Genomic DNA, 23,651 nt, shown 5'->3' with positions numbered 1-23,651 from the left:
GTTATGGTTTATTTATTTCGGACCATAATTGAACGGAATATTGGAGAACATAGTAGAAGTTATTGTGTAAAATTTCAGCCAAACCTAGAACGAATTGTGCACTTTAGGGGCTGAAGAAGTAAAATAGGGAGATCGGTTTCTAAGGGAGCTGCATTAGGCTATAAACCGATTCATGCCATTTTCGACACGTAGATTAAAGGTCATGAGAGAAGCCGTTGTACAAAATTTCAGCTAAATCGGATAATAATTGCGCCCTCTAGTGGCTTAAGAAGTCAAGACCCGAGATCGGTTTATATGGCAGCTATATCAGGTTATGGACCGATTTGAACTATTCTTAGCACAGTTGTTGAATGTCATAATAAAACACCTCATACAAAATTTCAGCCAAATCGGATAATAACTGCGTCCTCTAGCGGCTCAAGAAATCAAGACCCCAGATCGGTTTATATGGCAGCTATGTCAGGTTATGGACCGATTTGAACCATTCTTCACACAGATGTTGGAAGTCATAACAAAACACCTCATGCAAAATTTCAGCCAAATCGGATAATAACTGCGTTCTCTTATGGCTCAAGAAGTCAAGACCCCTGATCGGTTTATATGGCAGCTATATCAGGTCATGGGCCCATTTGAACCATACTCAGCACAGTTGTTGGAAGTAATAATAAAACACCTCAAGGAAAACTTCAGCCAAATCGGATAAGAATTGTTCCCTCTAGCGGCTCAAGAAGTCCAGATCCCAGATCGGTTTATATGGCAGCTATATCAAAACGTGGACCGATATAGCCCATGTACAATCCCAAACGACCTACACTAATAAGAAGTATTTGTGCAAAATTTCAAACGACTATCTTTACTCCTTCGAAAATAAGCGTGCTTTCAACAGACAAACGGACGGACGGACATGGCTAGTTCGACTTAAAATGTCACGACGATCAAGAATATATATACTTTATGGGGTCTTAAACGAATATTTGGAGGAGTTACAAACAGAATGACGAAATAAGTATACCCCCGTCCTATGTTGGAGGGTATAAAAATAGAGATATTGAGCTGAAACTTTGCACAGATTCTTTTTTTGTCCGTAAGCAGGTTAAGTTCGAAAATGGGCTATATCGGACTATATCTTGATATAGCTCCCATATAGACCGATCCGCCGATTTAGGGTCTTAGGCCCATAAAAGCCACATTTATTATCCGATTTTGCTGAAATTTCGGACAGTGAGTTGTGTTAGGCCAGTCGATATCCTTCTACAATTTGGCCCCGATCGGTTCAGATCGGTTCAGATTTGGATATATATAGCTGTCATATGCCAATTTAAAGTCTTGGCGCCATAAAAAGCACATTTATAATTCGATTTCTCTGAAATTTGACACAGTGACTTATGTTAGGCTTTTCGACATCCGTGTCGTATATGGTTCAGATCAGTCTATATTTGGATATGGCTATCAAAAAGACCAATTTTTTTTTTCAAAATTGAACAATGACTTGTACTTATTGGATTACACAATGTCCGTGTCGAATTTAGTCCAAATCGGACCATATTTCGATATTGCTGCTATGGGGGCATAAATTATGCATTTTTCACCGGATTGTGACGAATGGCCGAAGTTAACGCCTTTTTATACCCTCCACCATAAGATGGGGGGTATACTAATTTCGTCATTCTGATTGTAACTACTCAAAATATTCGTCTTAGACCCCATAAAGTATATATATTCTTGATCGTCGTGAAATTTTATGTCGATCTAGCCATGTCCGTCCGTCTGTCTGTCGAAAGCACGCTAACTTCCGAAGGAGTAAAGCTAGCCGCTTGAAATTTTGCACAAATACTTCTTATTAGTGTAGGTCGGTTGGTATTGTAAATGGGCCATATCGGTCCATGTTTTGATATAGCTGCCATATAAACCGATCTTGGGTCTTGATTTCTTGAGCCTCTAGAGTGCGCAACTCTTATCCGATTTGGCTGAAGTTTTCCTTGAGGTGTTTTGTTATGATATCCAACAACTGTGCCAAGTATGGTTCAAATCGGTACGTAACCTGATATAGCTGCCATATAAACCGATCTTGGGTCTTGACTTCTTGAGCCTCTAGAGTGCGCAATTCTTATCCGATTGGAATGAAATTTTGCACGACGTGTTTCGTTATTATATCCAACAACTGTGCCAAGTATGGTTCAAATCGGTCCATAACCTGATATAGCTGCCATATAAACCGATCTTGGGTCTTGACTTCTTGAGCCTCTAGAGTGCGCAATTCTTATCCAATTGGAATGAAATTTTGCACGTCGTGATTTGTTATGATATCCAACAACTGTGAGAAGCATGGTTCAAATCGGTCCATAACCTTATTTAGCTGTCAAAAAACCGATCTTGGGTCTTGACTTCTTGAGCCTCTAAAGGGGCGCAATTCTTATCCAACTTGAATGAATTTTGGCACGTTGTATTTTGTTATGATATCCAACAACTGTGCAAAATATGGTTCAAATCGGTCCATAACCTGATATAGCTGTCATATAAACCGATCTGGGGTCTTGACTTCTTGAGCCTCTAGAGTGCGCAATTCTTATCCGATTGGGATGAAATTTTGTACGACGGATTCTCTCATAACCATTAACATACGTGTTTATCATGGTCTGAATCGGTCTATAGCCCGATACAGCTCCCATATAAATCGATCTCTCTATTTTACTTCTTGAGCCCACAAAGAGCGCAATTCTTATTCGAATTGGCTGACATTTAACACAGGTCTCCAACACAAATATAATTTAATTGTGGTCCAAACCGGACCATATTTTAATATCGCTCTAATAACAGAGCAAATCTTTTCTTATATCCTTTTTTTTTGCCTAAGAAGAGATGCCGGGAGAAGAACTCGACAAATGCGATCCATGGTGGAGGGTATATAAGATTCGGCCCGGCCGAACTTAGCACGTTTTTACTTGTTTCTGTAATACCCTCCATCGTAGGATGGGGGTATACTAATTTTGTCATTCCGTTTGTAACACATCGAAATATGCGTCTAAGGTCGCATAAAGTATATATATTCTTGATCGTCATGTCATTTTAAATCGATCTAGCCATGTCCGTCCGTCCGTTTGTCTGTCGAAAGCACGCTAACTTTCGAAGTAGTAAAGCTAGCCGCTTGAAATTTTGCACAAATACTTTTTATTAGTGTGGGTCGTTTGGGATTATAAATGGGCCAAATATGTCCATGTTTTGATATAGCTGCCATATAAACCTATCTGGGATTTTGACTTCTTGAGCCTCTAGAGGGCGCAATTCTCATCCGATTTGACAGAAATTTTTTTCAACGGCTTCTCTCATGACCTCCAACATACGTGTCGAAGGTCAATAGCTTGATGCAGCTCCCACATAAACCTATCTCCCGATTTTGCTTCTTGAGCTCCTACAAGGCGCAATTATTATCCGAATGAACTGAAATATTACACAATGAATTCTACAATGTTCGGCATTTATTTATGGTCCGAATCGGACTATAACTTGATATAGCTCCAATAGCATAATAGTTCTTATTCAATTCCTAAAAAGAGAAACCGCGCATAGAACTCGACAAATGCGATCCATGGTGGAGGCTATATAAGATTCGGCCCGGCCGAACTTAGCACGTTTTTATTTGTTTGATAATGAGATCGTAAGAATTTTCAGGTATGTGGGCTTCTGTTATATCCAATTTTATCCAATTTCCACATATTGAAAACTTTTGATTTTGTTGTGGTTGCTTTATGTTAATATGAATTAAGCAGAATTTTATTGCAAATATGCATAATATTTAAGCCTTTTTTTTACTTTATAATGTAAAAAATTTTACAGATAAACAAAGTGCCGTCTGCTCAGTATCACGAAAAAAGCAACTGGGCGTCGCCATGCGTATTATTGTTCTTCCTTTTCTTGTAAAGTTTGTGTTTAATTATAGGTACATTATGTTTTTTTGCACTACTGCATGTTTGAATCTCCAATATCTTTGATTTTTGATCAAATTTCACGTTTATTTGTTTACTTTAAACACTTGATTAAAAATCAAGAAAAAATTAATTTTTCTTTGCAATTTCTACCAAAAAATTTTTAGAGTGTAGCTAGACTTAAATTTGCCTCGCTACTCTTCCTTTTATAATTCGAGAAAGAATATTTTCCGCTGCATTTTTGGAAGAAACCCCGTAGGTGTTTGTTTCTAAGGAGTTATCATGAATCCAAACATAAACCTCAAATTCGTGTTCCAGGAGTTTAACGTATGTGAACCATATTAAATATAAACCGAGGGTGCGCTTTATACATCTCGCTTTCCGGCAAAAGTTTTAATATGGCAATTGCATTTTTTTAATATTTTCAAATATATTTTTAATTAATCAATTAAAAAATTAATTGAATACTTCGGAAATTTCCATTATATTTTTTGTTGGATTAATTGAAAATTTTAACCATTAGATCAATAAATTTTCAATCATTTTTTAATTGTATCTGCATTTTTTTTAATTAACTTTTTTTTAATCAATGTTTTCTGAATCTGCGATTGATATTATCATATAAAAAAATTAATTGGATCAATTAATTTCGTGATACGAGGTAAAAAGATATCATTATTTACCAAATAAAGTATATACCCATCAGGTCAACATATGCAATCCAAATTTGCATATGAACATTCCACTGAAGAAAGGTATATTCATTTCGTTTTGTTTTTCATTTAAAACATTTCGAAATATCTATTTCCGACCCCATGAAGACACTTATCTATATCTGTCCGTCTGTTTGATGGATTGTAATTTGTTATTTCGTAGAAAAAGATTGCTCATTCACAACTTATGATTTTTTACAAACTCATAACTTGTATCATGCTCGTGGTAAAATTCTATACTTTTAGTTTTAATGGCAGTCGAATAATTTTTTCCCATTCGGACTACTGGAAAGTCTCGAACTGTTAGTGTACGACTCAATGGGCTCTGGAAAAACCGACTGAAAGTATTTATAGTTCAACATGGAGTTATTTCGAATACTACATCCGTTTGCATACCATTATAAGTAACACTCTTCTCTAGCTGTAGGTTTTTATTCATATTTTTTGTTTAAACTTGTTTTGCGTAAGGCAAAAACAAATTATATTCCTTTGTTTGCACTTCTGCGATAAAAAAGTAACAAAAAAAAAAACACCTTCATTATTTGATTAGGCATAAACCTAAATGAGGGATCATGTCTGGAATTAGTTGTGATAGAGTGCTATCTGTGGCCATCAACTATTCATGACCACATAATATGGAATACGATATTCAATTAAGCAGAGGCATTGTGAACAATCAGCCACCAGTTTTGTTATGAAAGTGAATATGGTGCGTAAAAATCTGATAAAACGGAGTTAAGTTTGACAAAAAAAAAAGACGATGAATATTCTACGAAAAATTTAGTGTTCAAGTTTGAATTTTTTACAAGTGAATTGTTTCAAAAATCGAATATAAATTAGTTTAAGAAGCTTAAATATATGTCAAATAATGTCATACAGACGAAAAGTGAGATAGTATTAAATAAATTACTTACTTAGGTTCAAAATAAACTTTAATGAATCTAAGATCAGTAAGAATAATAAGTTGCTATACATTTGTATATATACACAACTCAAGACGCTGGTGAACGACTTAGGAAAGGCGATGAAGAAATTTAAGCCATTGTGGATATGCTAGTGATCCCAAGCATAAAACGGAATACAATGGCATATCAGGGAATATCTGATGCAATGATACTACCCTGCAAACATTTTCGATCACCAAATAATACGCGAATTCCGCGATGATGGTTTTGATCGCGGACGAGCTTGTCTAAGAGACGAAGACGATTTCCCCGTCGTGAGGAGGAAGAGTGTTCCGCAAATTATCCATATTTGTTTCTATTGTGTAAATCAAAAGAGTGTTGGAATGAATTAGAATCGCGGAAGAATCTTGTGGGCAAGTAATAAATGAGTGTTTAAGAAGATTTTTAAAATAAGATAAAATAAGAGTTTAGCATTACTCGCCCGAACGAATAACAAGATCTAAAAATGCAAATCAAGATAAGTATGTTCATCGAAATCCTGACAATTCCGAAAAAACTATAAAAAATTTTCGGATTATTCGTCATACATAGTATCAATCGTCAAATAAATCAAGTAAGAATTTTGTTTGGAAGTTGTCCAATCACAAAAAAGCATAAAATAACATAATTCAATTCAAGTCCTATAAGCACTAGACATAAAAATAAAAACAAATCGTGAAAAGTTAACACAGGCGATTTTTAAACAAACAAATATCGCAATGAGCTGCGGTATAATCGTAGCGAAGCGTTGCTAAAACTAATAATAGCCGCGAAGAGTGGCTAAAACTTCCGTAGGATTAACCAATTATGTCCTAGAAGATTGTTTCACGACGTATGCAAATTGAAAAATATACATGGGTCGCGCTACGGTGGCCTCCCATACGAACGATTATTATGCAATGAGTTGTAAGATAGTCGTCGCGAAGAGTTGTTAAAATCCGCACAGGCACTGGATTGTCCAATGATTTCGCTACTCCTACGGAATAAAAATCTTCGAGAAGATTGTTTTATTCATCGCACGGACGAATGCTCTTCGAATAGTATGAAAAGTGATTTTAGGATAGTACGATCGATCTGGTATACTATATACGTAGCCGAAACATTGACAACATACTTGGATTCTAAAAACTGCAGTGTATCTGACTACATTACATACATATTTATACCTACAAGAAATGCCGATCTATTAAAGACCTACGCAATATAGTACTCTACATTGAAAGCAAATTCGGTACCTATTATACCTACCTTTCAGTATGCATTGATATCGAAGTTGTCATCAATTAATCAAGAACTGATACTCTCATCCACTGAATTTGCCATTTTATATGGGTCCTGATAAACCAAGGAACAGATGAATAAGTTGCGAACGGTATAATGTGAATTTGCTGTCCAGGCAAATAAGTTAAAATACACTAAGTTCGCACAAATTCATATTTACAAATTTCGTAAAATTTCTGTACAAAATGCACCCTTTGTGAACTCAAGAAGTTAATTCAGCGAATCGGCTTATATAGCAGCTTTACCTAAAAATAGTCCGATCTGACCCGATCCCGCACTGATGTCTAAAGGTCAAAGACAATTCTGTTCCAAAAACAGGCTTTTATTGGTCCGCAACCGCAAATCTGCCGATCAGTACATATTTGAACTACATACATATATCCCACGTGTAACGAAAGGTTAAGGGGGAAATTGGGAATATGGACGCTATATCCAATTCCGAATGATTGAACTTTGGTAGAGGTTTTCAGGTGGATAACCAAACCTCCAGTACAGAAATCGGATGAACATATGCATATATGAGCACTCTTTGACCAGCTGTAACCAATAGGCTTTGATTATGATTTAGATTGTGCTATAAATTTCTCATCCGTCCGCTAAGCTCCAAAAAGATTATATGTTTCCATCTATTCTCTAATTAGTGACCTGTATAATGGTAGAATCACGCCCCTTTGAGACCAACATTGGATCATGCCATGGTACCTTTCTTCAAGCGCAGACTGAATGCCATTTGACACTCAACTTTAACTCCAAAAAAAGAAAAAAAAAAGAAAGGGGATTCCCAAAAGTCATTCCCAAAAGAGTTTGTAGAGGTAAACCACGGATTATAGAAGTCCAAAACCAAAGGCACAGCATGCCGGTTAACCGATTAATGTAACCGATTAATATAAGCCTGAATAATCGAGATTCAACTGAATATATGTATATATTTTAGCTATATCTAAATCATAGCCTATTTCGATGGACATGTATGTGTGAAATGTATGGACACATTGTGGTAGTGGAAATCATTGATGTGAAAAATTTGAAAATGATCGGTTGATAAATACGCAGATAAACGCTCTAGAAGTGAAAATTTGGGCAATACATATATATGGGAGCTATATCCGAATCTGAACCAATTTCTATGAAATTCAGAAGCTACGTGGAGAGTCACACAGAATTCATTTATACGAAATTTTTTATATTATTATTAATTTCTATAAACATATATTAAAATTAAAATTTCTAAGTGCCTCAACGCCTATTGGCATTATAAAGGCCATCTGCAGCATGTTTATTCATTTAGAATAAACAAGATAATCAAAAATAAATATACATATATATATATATATATACATATTAAACATTATGAAGGATTTTCCAATAGACACTTGACAACTTTGAATTTTTTTTGTGAACGCATTCTTACACTAATCATCAAACTCAAGATTTTCATCATGGTAAAGTATAAGAACGAACTACGTCGGCAAATCATCAAAATTTAGCACCGAAATTCGGAATCGGTGTCCGCTATTTTAAGAGCAAAATCATCTTCAGTGACGAAGCTCATTTTTGGCTTAATGAGTTTGTCAATAAGCAGAACATATGTTATTATTCAGGTGAATATCCACATGTGCTTCACGAATCAGCACTTCATCCACCAAAGTAACTGTCTGGTGCGGTTTGCATGCCAGCTGCGTTATTGGGCCATATTTCTTTGTCGACGATGCAAATCGTGATGCTTCCGTGAATGGACACCGCTACCGCACCATGTTCACTTATTATTTTTAACCTGAATGCGAAGATAATGACCTGGTCGTCATGTGGTTTCAGAAGCAAGGTTCCACAAACACATAGCGTGCCCTACAATCGATTTATTGAAGAAAATATTTCTCTCAAACACTCCATGCATTGCCTTATCTGCTTTTACAAGTACCCATGCCTCGGAACCATATTACAATACGGGTAGTATCAGTGTCTTGTATAGTGTAATCTTCGTCTGACGAGAGGTGGGCTTGTTTCTAAATTGCCTCCAAAGTAGCATCTGTTTGCTAGTATTATTCTTCGCTTTATTTCAAAACTGGTGTCATTCGTTTTTGAATGTCTCAAAGTTGCGGTTCCCAACTTTCTCCATTTTCTTTATTTGATCGGTTGTACAAGGCGTTTTGGGAGTTGATGCCATCCATTTCGTTTTATCTCCACTTACTGCCAGATCCATTTTCACTGATTCTCTCGATTCTTTGAAAGGCTGCAGTTACAACTTCCGGTGACCGACCTATGACATTGAAGTCGCCGGCATAGGCAAGTAGCATGTGTTCTCTTGTGAGTAGTGTGCCATATCTATTCACACCTGCATCTCGTATAATCTTCTCCAACAGGAAATTAAAGAGACCACAAGATAAGCTGTATCCTTGTATCAAACCTCGTTTGGTATTGAATGGTTCGGAGAGATTCTTTCCTTTTCTTACTAAGGAACATTTATCAGCAAGTGTCATCCTGCAGAGTCTTATTAATTTTGCAGGGATACCAACCTCAGACATGACTTGAAATTCCTTTGAACGTGTATGGCTTTGTAGTCAACAAAGAGATGATAGGTGTTGATTTGTCCTTCTCGGGTCTTTTCAAGGATTTAGCGTAGTGTGAATATCTTTGTTATCCATCTGTTGTGTTAGCAGCTTTTCAATGTCCAGCTTTCCACAGATCGTACATTTTTCGCCTTTGCTGCAACAAGGTGTTTGGATCGGGTGAGAACCATGTGTCCGTGTGAATCCTTCAATGTTGGAATCTGGTGCTACCATGTACTTTGCCTCGGCGATGTATATTAGCCTCAATCCTTTATCGGAAATTTCTTGGTGTAGGGAAAATTTTCCGTCTGTTAGGCAAAATATATTTTCCTTCCCTATTTTCGCATTAAAATCTCCCAGAATGATTATAATATCATGGGTAGGACAGCGGTCAAATTTTCTTTCTAGGCGTTCGCAGAAAATATCCTTGATCTGTTCGTCCTTGTATTCCGTCGGGGCATGGGCGCAAATAAGGCTGATGTTGAAGAATTTGGCCTTTATGCGGATTATGGCTAGTCTCTCATCCACCGGGGTAAACCTGGAGACAAGGTGTGTCATTCTTCGACTAACAACAAATCCAAAGCCAAATTCATGGCTCGTCTCATGGCAACTATAATATAGGGCGTTACATTATTAGCGCTGCATTTTTGGGACCTATAAAAGGTCTTGAGCATTAATGATGATCCATTGGGTTTCTGCTCAGCCAACGATATTACAATTGTTTCTACAAAATGATCACTTTCGCAAAGCTCAAGTAAATACTTAATCTTTATGTATATACAGTACTGCACAAAAGTAAGAACATATGAAGACACAAACAAATATCATGCAAAATGCAAAAACAAGTAGTTGGCAATTTTATGCGTAAAATTATAAAAGTCTATATATTCTTGATCGTATTGACATTTTAAGTCGATCTAGCCATGTCCGTCCGTCTGTCTGTCTATTGAGAGCATACTAGCTTTCGAAGGAGTTGAAGGAGCTTGAAATTTTGCACAAATACTTCCTATAAGTATAGGTCGGTTAGGATTGTAAATGCCGTATCCGTATCGGTATCATATTTAGATATAGCTCCCACACTCACAGCAAAAAGTTTGCTGAAAATAGCAAACACTGTCTGCTGAATATTAGTAATTAATTTTTCTGCTATTGTAGCAGTATTTCTCGTATTGCTACAGTATACTGCTGTATTATCCATCCATTCAGTATCAATTAATGGATGGATCTTGTAGCTTCTTTACAGTAACAAAAACAAAAAAAAAAACACAAAAAAATAGCATAAAATTTTTTTCAGGAGATTTTTAAACAGCAGATTTTTTCTGCTAATTTTGCTGACCCAAAATATTAGTTAATACAACAACAGCCTTATGTTTATTCCAACAGAAGTAATGTATGCTTTTCCATTTTCATCAGACAAAAACTGCTGTTTTAGCAAAAACATTTTGCTGTTTTGAATAATTAATTTGGTTGAGTGCATATAAACCGATCTCAAGAATTTACTTCTTGAGCCTGTAAAGCACGCAATTCTTATCTTTGCCGAAATTTTGCGCAATGACTTCTCCAATTACTTCCAACTTACGTGCCAAGTATGATTAAAATCGGTCTTAAACCTGATATAGCTTCCATATAACCCAATCTTCCAATTTTAATTATTGAGCTTCTAGTGGACATAATACTTATCTGATTTTGCTAAGATTTGGCACAATCACCGTATACATGACTTCGAACAAACTTGCCAAATATGGTCTGCATAGGTCCATAATCTGATATAGTTCCCATATAGACCGGTCTCAATCAATGATGATGGTATAGAATGTTTATCTCCTAGTCAGAATGAGGTCCAAGTAGTTGTGACCCGACTGAAGAACAACAAAACAGCAGAAGCCGCTGAACTATTTAAGACCGGAGGCGACACGCTGATAAGGCGTATGCATCAGCTTATCTGTGCAATCTGGGTGCATACCCGATGATTGGAACTTCAGCATACTATGTCCCGTACACAAGAAAGGTGACAAGACGGAATGTGCCAACTACAGAGGAATAAGTCTATACAAAATACTCTCGAGCTTACTGTGTGAAAGATTAAAACCTAAAGTCAATGAGATAATCAATCAATGCGGCTTTAGACCTGGCAAATCCACCCTGGACCAGATATTCACACTGCGCCAAATCCTGGAAAAGACCCGAGGAGGACAAATCAACACCTATAATCTCTTTGTTGACAACAAAGCCGCTTTCGATACCCCTTTACGTTCAAAGGTATTTTAAGCCATGTCTGAGTTTGGTATCCCTGTAAAATTAATAAGACTCTGCAGGATGACACTTGCTGATACGCGGTCCTCAGTAAGAATAGGAAAGAATCTCTCCGAACCATTTAATACCAAATGAGGTTTCAAACAAGGAGACCGCTTATCGTGTGATCTCTTCAATATCCTACTGGAGAAGATTATACGAGATGCAGATGTGAATAGATATGGTACACCAATTACAAGAGAACACATGCTACTCGCCTATGCCGACGATATCGACATCATAGGTCGGTCACCGGAAGTAGTAACTGCAGCCTTTGAAAGTATCGAAAGAGAGGCAATGAAAATGGGTCTGGCAGTAAATGGAGAGAAAACGAAGTGAATGGTTTCAACTCCCAAAACGCCTTGTACAGCCGAGTACATAAAGAAAATGGAGAAAGTTGGGAACCGCTTTGAGATAATTAGTAACTTTATCTATCTCGGCACCGCCGTAACCGAAACAAATGATACCAGTTTTGAGATAAAGCGGAGAATAATAATGGCAAACAGATGCTACTTTGGACTAAGTAAGCAGTTTAGAAACAAGGCCACCTCTCGACAGTCGAAGATTACACTATACAAGACACTGATACTACCCGTGTTGTTATATAGTTCAGAGGCATGGGTACTTGTGAAAGCAGATGGACAGTGCTAGGAGTGAAAGATTCTTCGTAAAATATATAGACCAGTTTGCGTTAATGGATAATATAGGGGACGTATGAACCACGAGCTGTATGACGACGATAGCATAGTTACACTCATCAAAATACAACGGCTGCGTTGGCTAGGTCATGTTGTCAGAATGGATGAAGAAGCTCCAGCAAAGAAGTCTTTAAAGGCAAACACGTTGGTACACGCAATCCGGGAAGACCAAAAGCCCGACGGAAAGATCAAGAAACTTGTTGTCAGAGATTTTAAAATGGGCTCAGAAGATCGAGGCGTTTGGAAATCTATTCTACGTTCGGCTAGTGGAACAAATGTTCTCTCATAGACAATTAAAGTAAAATAAGAATGGACCGATCTTCTGATTTTGCTTCTTGAGCCTCTCGAGGGCGTAATTCTGAAATTTTGCACAATGGGATCTACAATGGCCTTTAAAATCCAAGCCAAGTATGGCCAGAATAGATTTATAATCTGACATTGCTCCAATAGTATGGCAATTCTTATTCATTATATTTTGTTTGCCTATAAAGAAATTCCGCGCAAAGATTGACAAATGTGATCCATGGTGGTGGGTATGTGAGATTCAGTCCCGTCGAACTTAGGACGATTTTTCTTGTTTTTGTTTATTTTCTAATATGGAAATGCAAATTTTGCTCATGAACATTCCACAAAGGAACAGGGCCAAACTTATCACATATCTATGAGTACAGTCCGATTCAAGTTTTAAAGCTCAATGATAAGGGGTCTCCTCTTTACAGCTGAACATTTTTTTGTGCAGCACTCTACGTCGATGTTCCTGAATACACAGCACTTCGACAGCCGTGTACATTATTGCTTACAGGTATACAAGTCCAGAACATTTCTTTCAAACCAAGTTTCTTGAACACACATTACAGTTGATGGCAGTTTATAACTATATGAGATATTGGCTTTAAATTAAGAAACTTGCTTAAACCGGCCCGCTTCGCTGCGTCTTCATTAAACCACGCGAAATATATGATTACTTACTTACTATGTATCATACATAGTAAGTACTTAGTATTTTTTGTAATGTTGCTAGGTTCGCACTTGTTAAAGAAGTTTCAAAAGGTTTTTTCTCTACTTAAAAATGTCTATCATTATTTACCACATTGCACTGTGAACGAAACGACAAGTCTAGCGTGTCATAATTCAATTTTCGTCTTAGAAATGGTTATGTTCTTCGATATTCTAGATTGCCAACAAACCATAGGCTCCGAAACTAGCTGTGAGCTTTCAAACATAAATTATGTTAAAAAGGAGAACATGTGTAATTTTGATACATCTTATGTTGTGTGGTCAAGATTAATAAATAATAAAAGGAAAATATTTCCCTATATCAAAAATATATCGAATGTTTAGAGTAAAATTTAAGGAAATGTGGAAAAATTGTACGAAGATTTAACGATTTTTGAAGATAAATAAACAGACTTCTTAAATGAATAAATAAAGATTTAATTGCACCAGACATTTCCATAAATGGTTGAGGCTAGAAAAAGAGCCATCATCATATTCTACCCGCAACCATTTTCAAATCCACAATAATTTAAGAACATTCTCTCTCTCTATAAAGCTTATACTGTAGAGAAGAAAAATGAAACGATACCACAATATCGTTGTTAAACTCAAAGTAAAATATTGCCACAAAAATTAATGTATATTGAAGTTGGTGTCAGACGGACCATAATAAGTTCTCCCCACGAAGCACTTTTATATTGATCGATATAATACTAAACTCTCTTATTTCTATCCGGCACGAAGGCTCGAAATGCACATACCCAAACTATGAGGCGTTGCCTACCACTAAGAAAAAGTGTATCCAAGCGGAGTGTTAGTAACAGAAGTCTACGGCGAAGTAGTACTTCTGTTAGCAAATGATGTATGCGACCCACTTCCAGCAACAATTTGCACAATTTTTTAAGTACGCGAACACTCTTATTATCACAAACAACATTTTTTTCTGAAAAAATGGTGGTATGTCTTATGCTAAAAATCATTAGAGCAACAGACACATGACTGCTAGACAAGAATTTCTAGGGCACATACATCTTTTGGTAATATGTACGCGATAGAGACATGTCCATCCCAAAGTAGATATTTCAATGTGCGAAAACAGCAACTCAAATAAGTAATTTTTAATTTATTTATAGCATAATTCATACAAAACATAATGGAGTTGTGCAAAAATGAAAGGCCTTTAATAGACTTGTGCATCAAATTGTGTGTGCATATAATTGGTAAAATTTGAGTTTGAATTATGTTTCAACATTAAATTGAACTTGGCATTTTTTTCCATAAGCACATTCTATTAAAAAAACAAAAAAGAATAAACATACATAAAGTTCACGTCAAATTAATTAATAGATAAAGAAAAACTAGTTGAAATTCCGAAAAAGATTTTCTACATATCAATAAAAAAGTGATTGTCAGGGTAAAAAACTTAATACTTGTCACAAATTCTTGCACGAATTAATCGTAAAAACAAGTACCTTTATCATAAACAAAGCTCAACGTTTTTTTGAAAAGAAGTCTACTTGGCGAAAATGTCCTTTATGTGAAACGAATTATTTTTTGCGTGTATCTGGGCAATTTTTGCCTTTAAGATAGCTTACATACCACTAAGCGTTCCTACCAAACTTAAGCCATCTATACAGCTAGTTTGGCCATTTCGTCCACTGTGCATTGTCATCGTCGTTCAGTTAACCTATTTGGGGTAATTTCAGGGGTAGATTGCCTCCTAGATACGTGGACACAAGTTTTATTTTTATATTCGTAGTCTTCTCCCAAATACCGTTCATTTTAACCCCTTATTGCAATGATCGGCTTATATTCCCATTTTGGAAGAGGTTTAGGGGAGTGGGGGCCCCGCTTACATAACCACAAATAAAAAACCAAACACTAATTAATTTTTGTACCCACCACCAAAGGATGGAGGTTATAGATAGAGAAGCTATAATTAATGCATGGTTTGGAAGAAATATTGTATTAATTATTGCCTGGTTTGTTAAAAATTTTGTACGTAGAGTAAAATTATGCCATTCAACTAAACTTATTTTTTGTAAATTTTTAGCAGATTCCTTGGTGATGGGTTCCCAAGATTCTTCTCGGCCGAACTTAGCACGTTTTTTTGTGTTATATACATACTCGGTAATTAATTAATTCACCTTTCATGGGCCTTAAACCTTAAATCGGGAGATCGGTATAAATGGCAGCCAACCACCTCGTCTAAAGAAAAAATTTTAAATTAAATTTATTCTAAACAAAAAATGTCAGTAACATTTTTTAAAATGACAAAATTTAATATTTATAATGTCCATATTCATAAATTTGTTAAGGACAAAATTATAATAATATACATAGTTAAAACAAACTTTTAATGAAATTTTTCTAAAGACAAAATTTCAGCGTAATATTCTCTAATGACACAACTTCAGCTCGGGCCGGACCCCCTCGAAATTGTTTTTATTACGACAAAATTTCTTAAAAAAAGACAAAATTTTTGTGAAAAAGTAATTTCAATAAAAATTTTTCTAAAGACTAAATTTTAATGAATTTTTTTAAGGACAATATTTCAGCGAAAATCTCTCTGAAGACAACTTAACCTAGAGATTATTTTTAAAACGAAAATTTCAAAAAATTTTGAATTGTGCTTCACTACATTTTACATAAAAGTCGTTTTATTATGTTCAACTGTACCAAACAACATTTTTCTAAACATTTTTCTGTATACAAATTTCAATAGACATTTTTAAAGACAAAATTTTAACCCATACACCGGACCTCGAAAACATGAAGGAAAAAATTGTTGTTGCTAGTTTTAGTCGTCCACTTTAACGTAAATCTAAATTTCATTACGATACCTCTTTCCTAACTCGAGCTAGAATTTTTCTAAGGCAGCTATATTCTTGGGCATTTTTCGTCGTTAATGGGTTAGTGCATTTTTTTTAAAGACCGAATCGCAATGTAATTTTTTCAAAAGATAAAATTTTTGTGATTGTTTTAAACGCTGTTGCACCGTGCGGCCAGGTTCGAAACTCGGCCGGATTCTGCCGAATTTGTATTCTCGAGTTCTTATTTTGGCCTGTTAGGGCGAAGAATATTTAATATCACAATTTTTTTATATTGTTTCTCTTTCGAGACGAGCTCAATGATCAGAGATCCGAACGGCTGGAATTCGACACTGGACACACGGAGCTGCAGCAAGAGCCGTTGCCATTGTCTAACGTTCGAAGCCATTTATACAACAGCCAAAAGATATTCATAAGACAACCACACTTTGTTTGAAGGGTTAGATTAGGCCTATAAATAGTGTATTGGCAATCAGTGCAAAATTTCGCTTTGACTTTAAGAGCAAATGTCACCGCCAATGGGTCAGTTCCTGCACTGCAATAGCGACCACAACAACAAGTAAAAGCGTGCTAAGTTCGGCCGGGCCGAACCTTATATGCCCTCCACCATGGATCGCATTTCTCGAGTTCTTTTCCCTGCATTTCTTCTTAGGCAAAAAAGGATATAAGAATAGATTTTCTCTGCTATTAGAGCGATATCAAGATATGGTCCGGTTTGGACTACAATTAAATTATATGTTGGAGACCTGTGTAAAATGTCAGCCAATTCGAATAAGAATTGCGCCCTTTGGGGGCTCAAGAAGTAAAATAGAGAGATCGATTTATATGGGAGCTGTATCGGGCTATAGACCGATTCAGACCATAATAAACACGTATGTTGATGCTCATGAGAGAATCCGTCGTACACAATTTTATGCAAATCGGATAATAATTGCGACCTCTAGAGGCTCAAGAAGTCAAGATCTCAGATCGGTTTATATGGCAGCTATATCAGGTTATGAACCGATTTGAACCTTATGTGACACAATTGTTGAAAGTAAGAATAAAATACGTCTTGCAAAATTTCAGCCAAATCGGATAGGAATTGCGCCCTCTAGAAGGTCAAGAAGTCAAGTCCCCAGATCTGTTTAAATGACAGCTATATCAGGTTATGAACCGATTTGAACCATACTTGGCACAGTTGTTGGATATCATAACAAAATACTACGTGCAAAATTTCATACCAATCGGATAAGAATTGCGCACTCTAGAGACTCAAGAAGTCAAGACCCAAGATCGGTTTATATGACAGCTATATCAGGTTACGAACCGATTTGAACCATATTTGGCACAGTTATTGAATATCGTAACAAAACACGTCGTGCAAAATTTCATACCAATCGGATAAGAATTGCGCACTCTAGAGGCTCAAGAAGCCAAGACCCAAGATCGGTTTATATGGCAGCTATATCAGGTTATGAACCATACTTGGCACATTTGTTGGAAATAATAACAAAACATGTAGTGCAAAATTTCATCCCAATCGGATAAGAATTGCGCACTCTAGAGGCTCAAGAAGTCAAGACCCAAGATCGGTTTATATGGCAGCTAAATCAAAACATGGACCGGTATGTCCTATTTACTATACCAACCAACCTACACTAATAAGAAGTATTTGGGCAAAATTTCAAGCGGCTAGCTTTACTCCTTCGGAAGTTAGCGTGCTTTCGACAGACAGACGGACGGACATATATATACTTAATGGGTTCTCAGACGAATATTTCGAGTAGTTACAAACAGAATGACGAAATTAGTATACCCCCCATCATATGGTGGAGGGTATTAAAATATATTAAGTATCTTTACCAATTTCACAGTAACAGAAGAATTTCGCCAATTTTCGATTTTGGGGTTTGGGCCGATCTGGGCCATATTGTTCGGGCCCGCTATCCAAAATTTCAGCGAAATGGGACACTAAATGCGCCAAGACCTTAAACCGATAGATCGGTCTATAAGGCAGCTATTTTTAAAATCCCAAATCGGGACCGAACTAGGCCAAATTAAACAAGGACGTCGAGAGTCCTAATACAACTCACTGTCCTAAATACGTCTTTAATGCGCCCAAGACCTTAAATCGAGAGATCGGTCTATAGGTAGCAATATTCAAATCTGGATCGATACGGGCCGCATTGAACAAGAATATTTAGAGTTCTAACACAACTTACTGTCCCAAATTTCAAATCGGGTAATAAATATATCTTTTTTGGTCGATTAATTTACGGTATATGAAGCTTCGGATTACCATATGGATCACATAGGCTGAATTTAGCATGTCCAATATGGTGGAAGAAATGTTACTGTAATTTTTTTCAGATATCAGAACATTTACAACTGGGTTACACTTATCTAGAACCATTCCTTATCGAAGCCAATATTTTGTAGATGTTGCCCTACTTCCAGCTTGTTTATACCATACACTTCTAGAGGCATATTTTAAAATGGTTTCCTTTATTTTTATTAAATCGTGTAAAATTTGTTTGCCTACTTCGTATTTTCTGATAAAAAAAAACAATGGACAAGCTTTTACTGTAATCTTTAATCAGCTCTTATTTTGCCTGAGTTGGAAGAACTTTACATGCTTTTTTTTCTATTTTGTTGTTTGAGCCTGTTAGTCAACTTTAACTCAAAATAAAAATAAAAAGGAATTCCCAGAATTTTACAACAAAAAATCATGTGTATGATGCACGGATAATGAGGTAATCCCAGTTGATAGAGGGAGCAGTATTGAAGCACGGATAATAGAGGTAAGCACGGTTAATAGAGGGAGCATTATTGAAGCATGGATATTAGAGGTATACCACGAACCTCTATCAAGGTCCAAAATCAAAAGCACAGCGTGGCAGTTAACAGATGTAAACGGTTAATAGAGACCAGGATAATCGAGGTTTAACTGTATTGATGTGCAATTTTGATGTAAGCTACATATCGCGGCCATGCAAAATGTCATATGAAGAACCCTTAATGGCGTTTACACCAAACTCATTTTCGCTCAGATTTCATTTCAGGAGCATGGTACAGCTCCGATATATTGAGAGGACATCCTCTAGTATCCATCATGTATCGCTATCTATCGCGGGAAGAGCTCGATATATACTTTATAGGTTTTAGATAATGTCACGTACTATTTGTAGAGAATGGAAGGGTCGCAGGGCAATCTGAAGATGACATGCAACCTCTCTTGAGCCAATGAACCAAAACAGAATCTGAGGTTAATGTTTGAATTGTGTCACAAATGACGTCACTAACTAGAATGGAATGAAACCAAGACAAAGTATGACAGCTGAACATTAGGATTTTTGTGATTTTATTGAATTCATTTTCGATTGATGCATGCTTCTTTAGAACAGAACAGTGCAATCAGTGACGGAAGTTACACTTGATATGGTCTAAATATTTTACAGCGAAAGCTTTATACTAAAATCTATTGTGCAAATATGGGATTGTTTATAGTTGCAAGTCAATTAAATCACATAACAAACTCATTATTTATTTTTATCTATTCAATGTTGAAAACAATTCCATTTAGTATCGTAAAGAATACAAATTTTGATGTTCTAACCCGCTTTAATTTTATTTTCGTAGGAAAGATAAATGAAATGAAATGAATGAATGAATAAAGTTAAGGTCTTACCTTAGCTTATTGGGTGAGGTGAGTACTTTGTTTGTACTGATATCGTAACAAGTTTGAATTCATTTCTAGTAAAGTGACATTTATTTTATTGTCCAACCTTAAAAAAGATAATTTTGACGGAATGTTTTTTGTTGTGCCTTTTCCATTTCCATATCGTTTTATTTCCACTAATTAGATCCGTATGTATTCGTTTAAATAGATAAACCCAAATATGCTACATATGGTTTGTTTGTTTCGAAAGGTGAGGCCTGGTTCTTGATGGCATAAGGCAATTATAAAATTAGCTGTTACTTTAGGTTAATCTCAAGCAAGTCTTGTTGTCTTAGAAGATTTTATAGTGCAAAATGTTATTATCTGATGTGCTCTTTACGAAAATGATTTTAACTATAAAAAGCACTTGGGAAAAGATTTAAGCGATTAATTTTTACTGAGCTACAGGTTCATTTTTGGTGAAGGATCCGAAGGATGTACGATACATATTTATACAATAACTAGAAAAGCATTAAAATTACGCTACCACTTCAATAATTTTCTAAGTCTATGAAAATAACATCAAATGGTGGAACATGAGCTGATTGTAATATCTACTTTACTTACTTACTTACTTTAATTGGCTATGCCAGAACATTTGTTCCACTAGCCGAACGTAGAATAGCGTTCCAAGCGCCTCGATCTTCTGCGATCATTCTAAAATCTCTGACACCAAGTTTCGATCTTTCCATCGGGCTTTTGGTCTTGATTTGATTTGCGTGTACCACCGTGTTTGCCTTTAAAAGACTTCTTTGCTGGAGCTTCTTCATCCATTTTGACATTGTAATATCATTCTCATTGTGTTAACACCTTGGTTTTGATTGGACCATATTTGGATATAGCTGTCATATCTGTAAATCATTCAATTTACTGTATTATAGGTCTAATATAGTACAACGGTGCTTTTTCTATCCGAATTAGGAAGACTTGGAACAGTGAGTAGTATAAGTTAAACACACATTGTGGATGTGAGTGCTGTAAATGTCAAAGGTCATTCGATTTAGCAGTTATATAGACCTACTACCTGGCTTGGGTGTAGCGAAGCGTAACACCCTAAAAAGTCTTTTGGAAAAAAAATACTTATATGAATACATACAGTTCGATTATCCGGGCCTCTATTAACCTGTGTTTTTATACCCTCCACCATACCCTGTGTTTTTATACCCTCCACCATAGGATGGGGGGAATACTAATTTCGTCATTCTGTTTGTAACTACTCGAAATATTCGTCTGAGACCCCACAAAGTATATATATTTTTGATCGTCGTGACATTTTATGTCGATCTAGCCATGTCCGTCCGTCCGTTCGTCTGTCTGTCGAAAGCACGCTAACTTCCGAAGGAGTAGAGCTAGCCGCTTGAAATTTTGCACAAATACTTCTTATTAGTGTAGGTCGGTTGGTATTGTAAATGGGCCATATCGGTCCATGTTTTCATATGGCTGCCATATAAACCGATGGGCGCAATTCTTATCCGATTTGAATGAATTTTGGCACGACGTGTTTTGTTATGATATCCAACAACTGTGCCAAGTATGGTTCAAATCGGTCCATAACCTGATATATTGGTTGCCCAAAAAGTAATTGCGGATTTTTTAAAAGAAAGTAAATGCATTTTTAATAAAACTTAGAATGAACTTTAATCAAATATACTTTTTTACACTTTTTTCTAAAACAAGCTAAAAGTAACAGCTGCTAACTGACAGACGAAAGAATGCAATTACAGAGTCACAAGCCGTTGAAAAAATTTGTCAACGCCGACTATATGAAAAATCCGCAATTACTTTTTGGGCAACCCAATAGCTGCCATATAAACCGATCTTGGGTCTTGACTTCTTGATATAGCTGCCATATAAACCGATCTTGAGTCTTGACTTCTTGAGGGGGCAATTCTTATCCTATATGAAAGAATTTTGGCACGACGTGTTTTGTTATGATATCCAACAACTGTGCCAAGTATGGTTCAAATCGGTTCATAACCTGATATAGCTGTCATATAAACTGATCTGGGATCTTGACTTCTTGAGCCTGTAGAGGTCGCAATTATTATCCGATTTGCCTGAAATTTTGTACGACAGATTCTCTCATGAGCATCAACATACGTGTTTATTATGGTCTGAATCGGTCTATAGCCCGATACAGCTCCCATATAAATCGATCTCTCTATTTTACTCCTTGAGCCCCGAAAGGGCGCAATTCTTATTCGAATTGGCTGACATTTTTCATAGGTCTTCAACATATAATTTAGTTGTGGTCCAAACCGGACCATATCTTGATATCGCTCTAATAGCAGAGCAAATCTTTTCTTATATCCTTTTTTTTTGCCTAAGAAGAGATGCCGGGAAAAGAACTCGACAAATGCGGATCCATGGTGGAGGGTATATAAGATTTGGCCCGGCCGAATTTATCACGCTTTTACATGTTTTATTTAGAGCCTGTCACATTCAGTAGCTTATTGAAAATTGACCGGTCAAGGTGTTTGTTCGAAAATGGATTCAACAACAAAGGAGAAAAAAGGGTAGGTAAAGTTCTTTAAATTCAGGAAAAATTAGAACGGAAAGATCACAGTAAAATTATGTCCATTGCTTTGTTATCAGAAAAAAAAGTTGATTTCGCAACGCAATACGAATAGTTTCGTCAAGAAAGTTTCACCCCAATTTCAGATGAGTTGACTCAAATTAAACAATTTTATTGCCTGACATTAAATTTGGTTGTGATATATTTTTATGAAAAACTAAACATAAATTTGGAATGCAAATATTCAACTGGTTGGCTAGAAAAATTCAAAAAATTATGTAGAAATCGCCGGCTTAAAGTGATAGGGGAAAAAGAATTCGCTGATTATAAATAAGCCACTCTGTTTGTAGAAGACTTACGCGAATTATTGAAAGTGAAAATCGATCAAAAAGTGTAAATTCAAGAACATTAAAAAATGTTCCCAACCTTCCGTGAATTTATAAATCAAATAAGAGAATTGGGTAATACAAGAACTTTTCCTCGAGTGGTTCAAAAACAAGTTTGTGCCAGAAGTAAGAGAATATTGGCTTCGATAGAAACTGGAAGGTGATTTTGCTTCTAGATAATTGTCCAACACACCCATATGTAAATGTTCTGAAATCTGAAAACGTTGCAGTAAATTTCTTCCACCGAATCGCAACTTTGCTTAATTCAGCCTATGGATCAAGGAGTAATTCAAAGCTCAAATGCGATTACCGAAAATTTACCGTCCAATAATTTTTAGCTGCAGACAGCAGACATGATTTCTCCAAGTCTTCGAATATTAAGACAGCTTTGTGGACAGTTGCTATATCTTAGGATAAGGTAACACCCCAAGTATTACGCAATGTGTGGAACAACCTGCTGTCCCAAGAAGACGAAAATGCGACAATCAGACATTGTAATACCGCCTGGATGTTCTATTGATGACCTCTCAAAGTGAACCGAGTTCGATGATGATGTCGCATCCTGTGCTATTCTATCTGATACCGACATAATACGAATGGCAAATCAAAGCGAAGATTACGAGAATGATGGGGATTCCGAAGTATCAGAAGATCCAGAAATACTCATATTGGCTCAAACAATAGAAGGATGCAGTGTTCTTTTGGATTTTTTGGAAACCATAGAATTCCAGAAATTTCAGAGCCAGATGTAATGCATGTACATCGCATTCAAACAAATCTATTCAAACAAAAAATACACGCTCAAAAACAAACATCACTTCATAAG

At 36.2% G+C, this 23,651-nt stretch overlaps 1 protein-coding gene across 4 annotated transcripts in view; it reads left to right on the top strand.

Annotated features, from left to right (window-relative positions):
* The window catches only part of LOC106083676 (glycoprotein-N-acetylgalactosamine 3-beta-galactosyltransferase 1), a 91,183-nt gene that overhangs the window by 42,851 nt on the left and 24,681 nt on the right, over window positions 1-23,651 (top strand). For 2 of the 4 annotated variants that reach the window (XM_059365189.1, XM_059365191.1), the window contains one exon: window positions 19,846-19,912. The exons of the other annotated variants lie outside the window; for them this stretch is intronic. The gene's annotated coding sequence lies outside the window, so the exon portion shown is untranslated. The remainder of the gene's footprint in view (window positions 1-19,845; window positions 19,913-23,651) is intronic. 4 annotated transcript variants of the gene reach the window in all.

The sequence above is a fragment of the Stomoxys calcitrans genome, chromosome 3 (genome assembly GCF_963082655.1).
Source record: "Stomoxys calcitrans chromosome 3, idStoCalc2.1, whole genome shotgun sequence".
In the NCBI taxonomy this organism is placed as follows: domain Eukaryota; kingdom Metazoa; phylum Arthropoda; class Insecta; order Diptera; family Muscidae; genus Stomoxys; species Stomoxys calcitrans.
The sequence above is the reverse complement of the archived record's forward strand: the minus strand, read 5'-3'. Positions and strand labels throughout refer to the sequence as shown.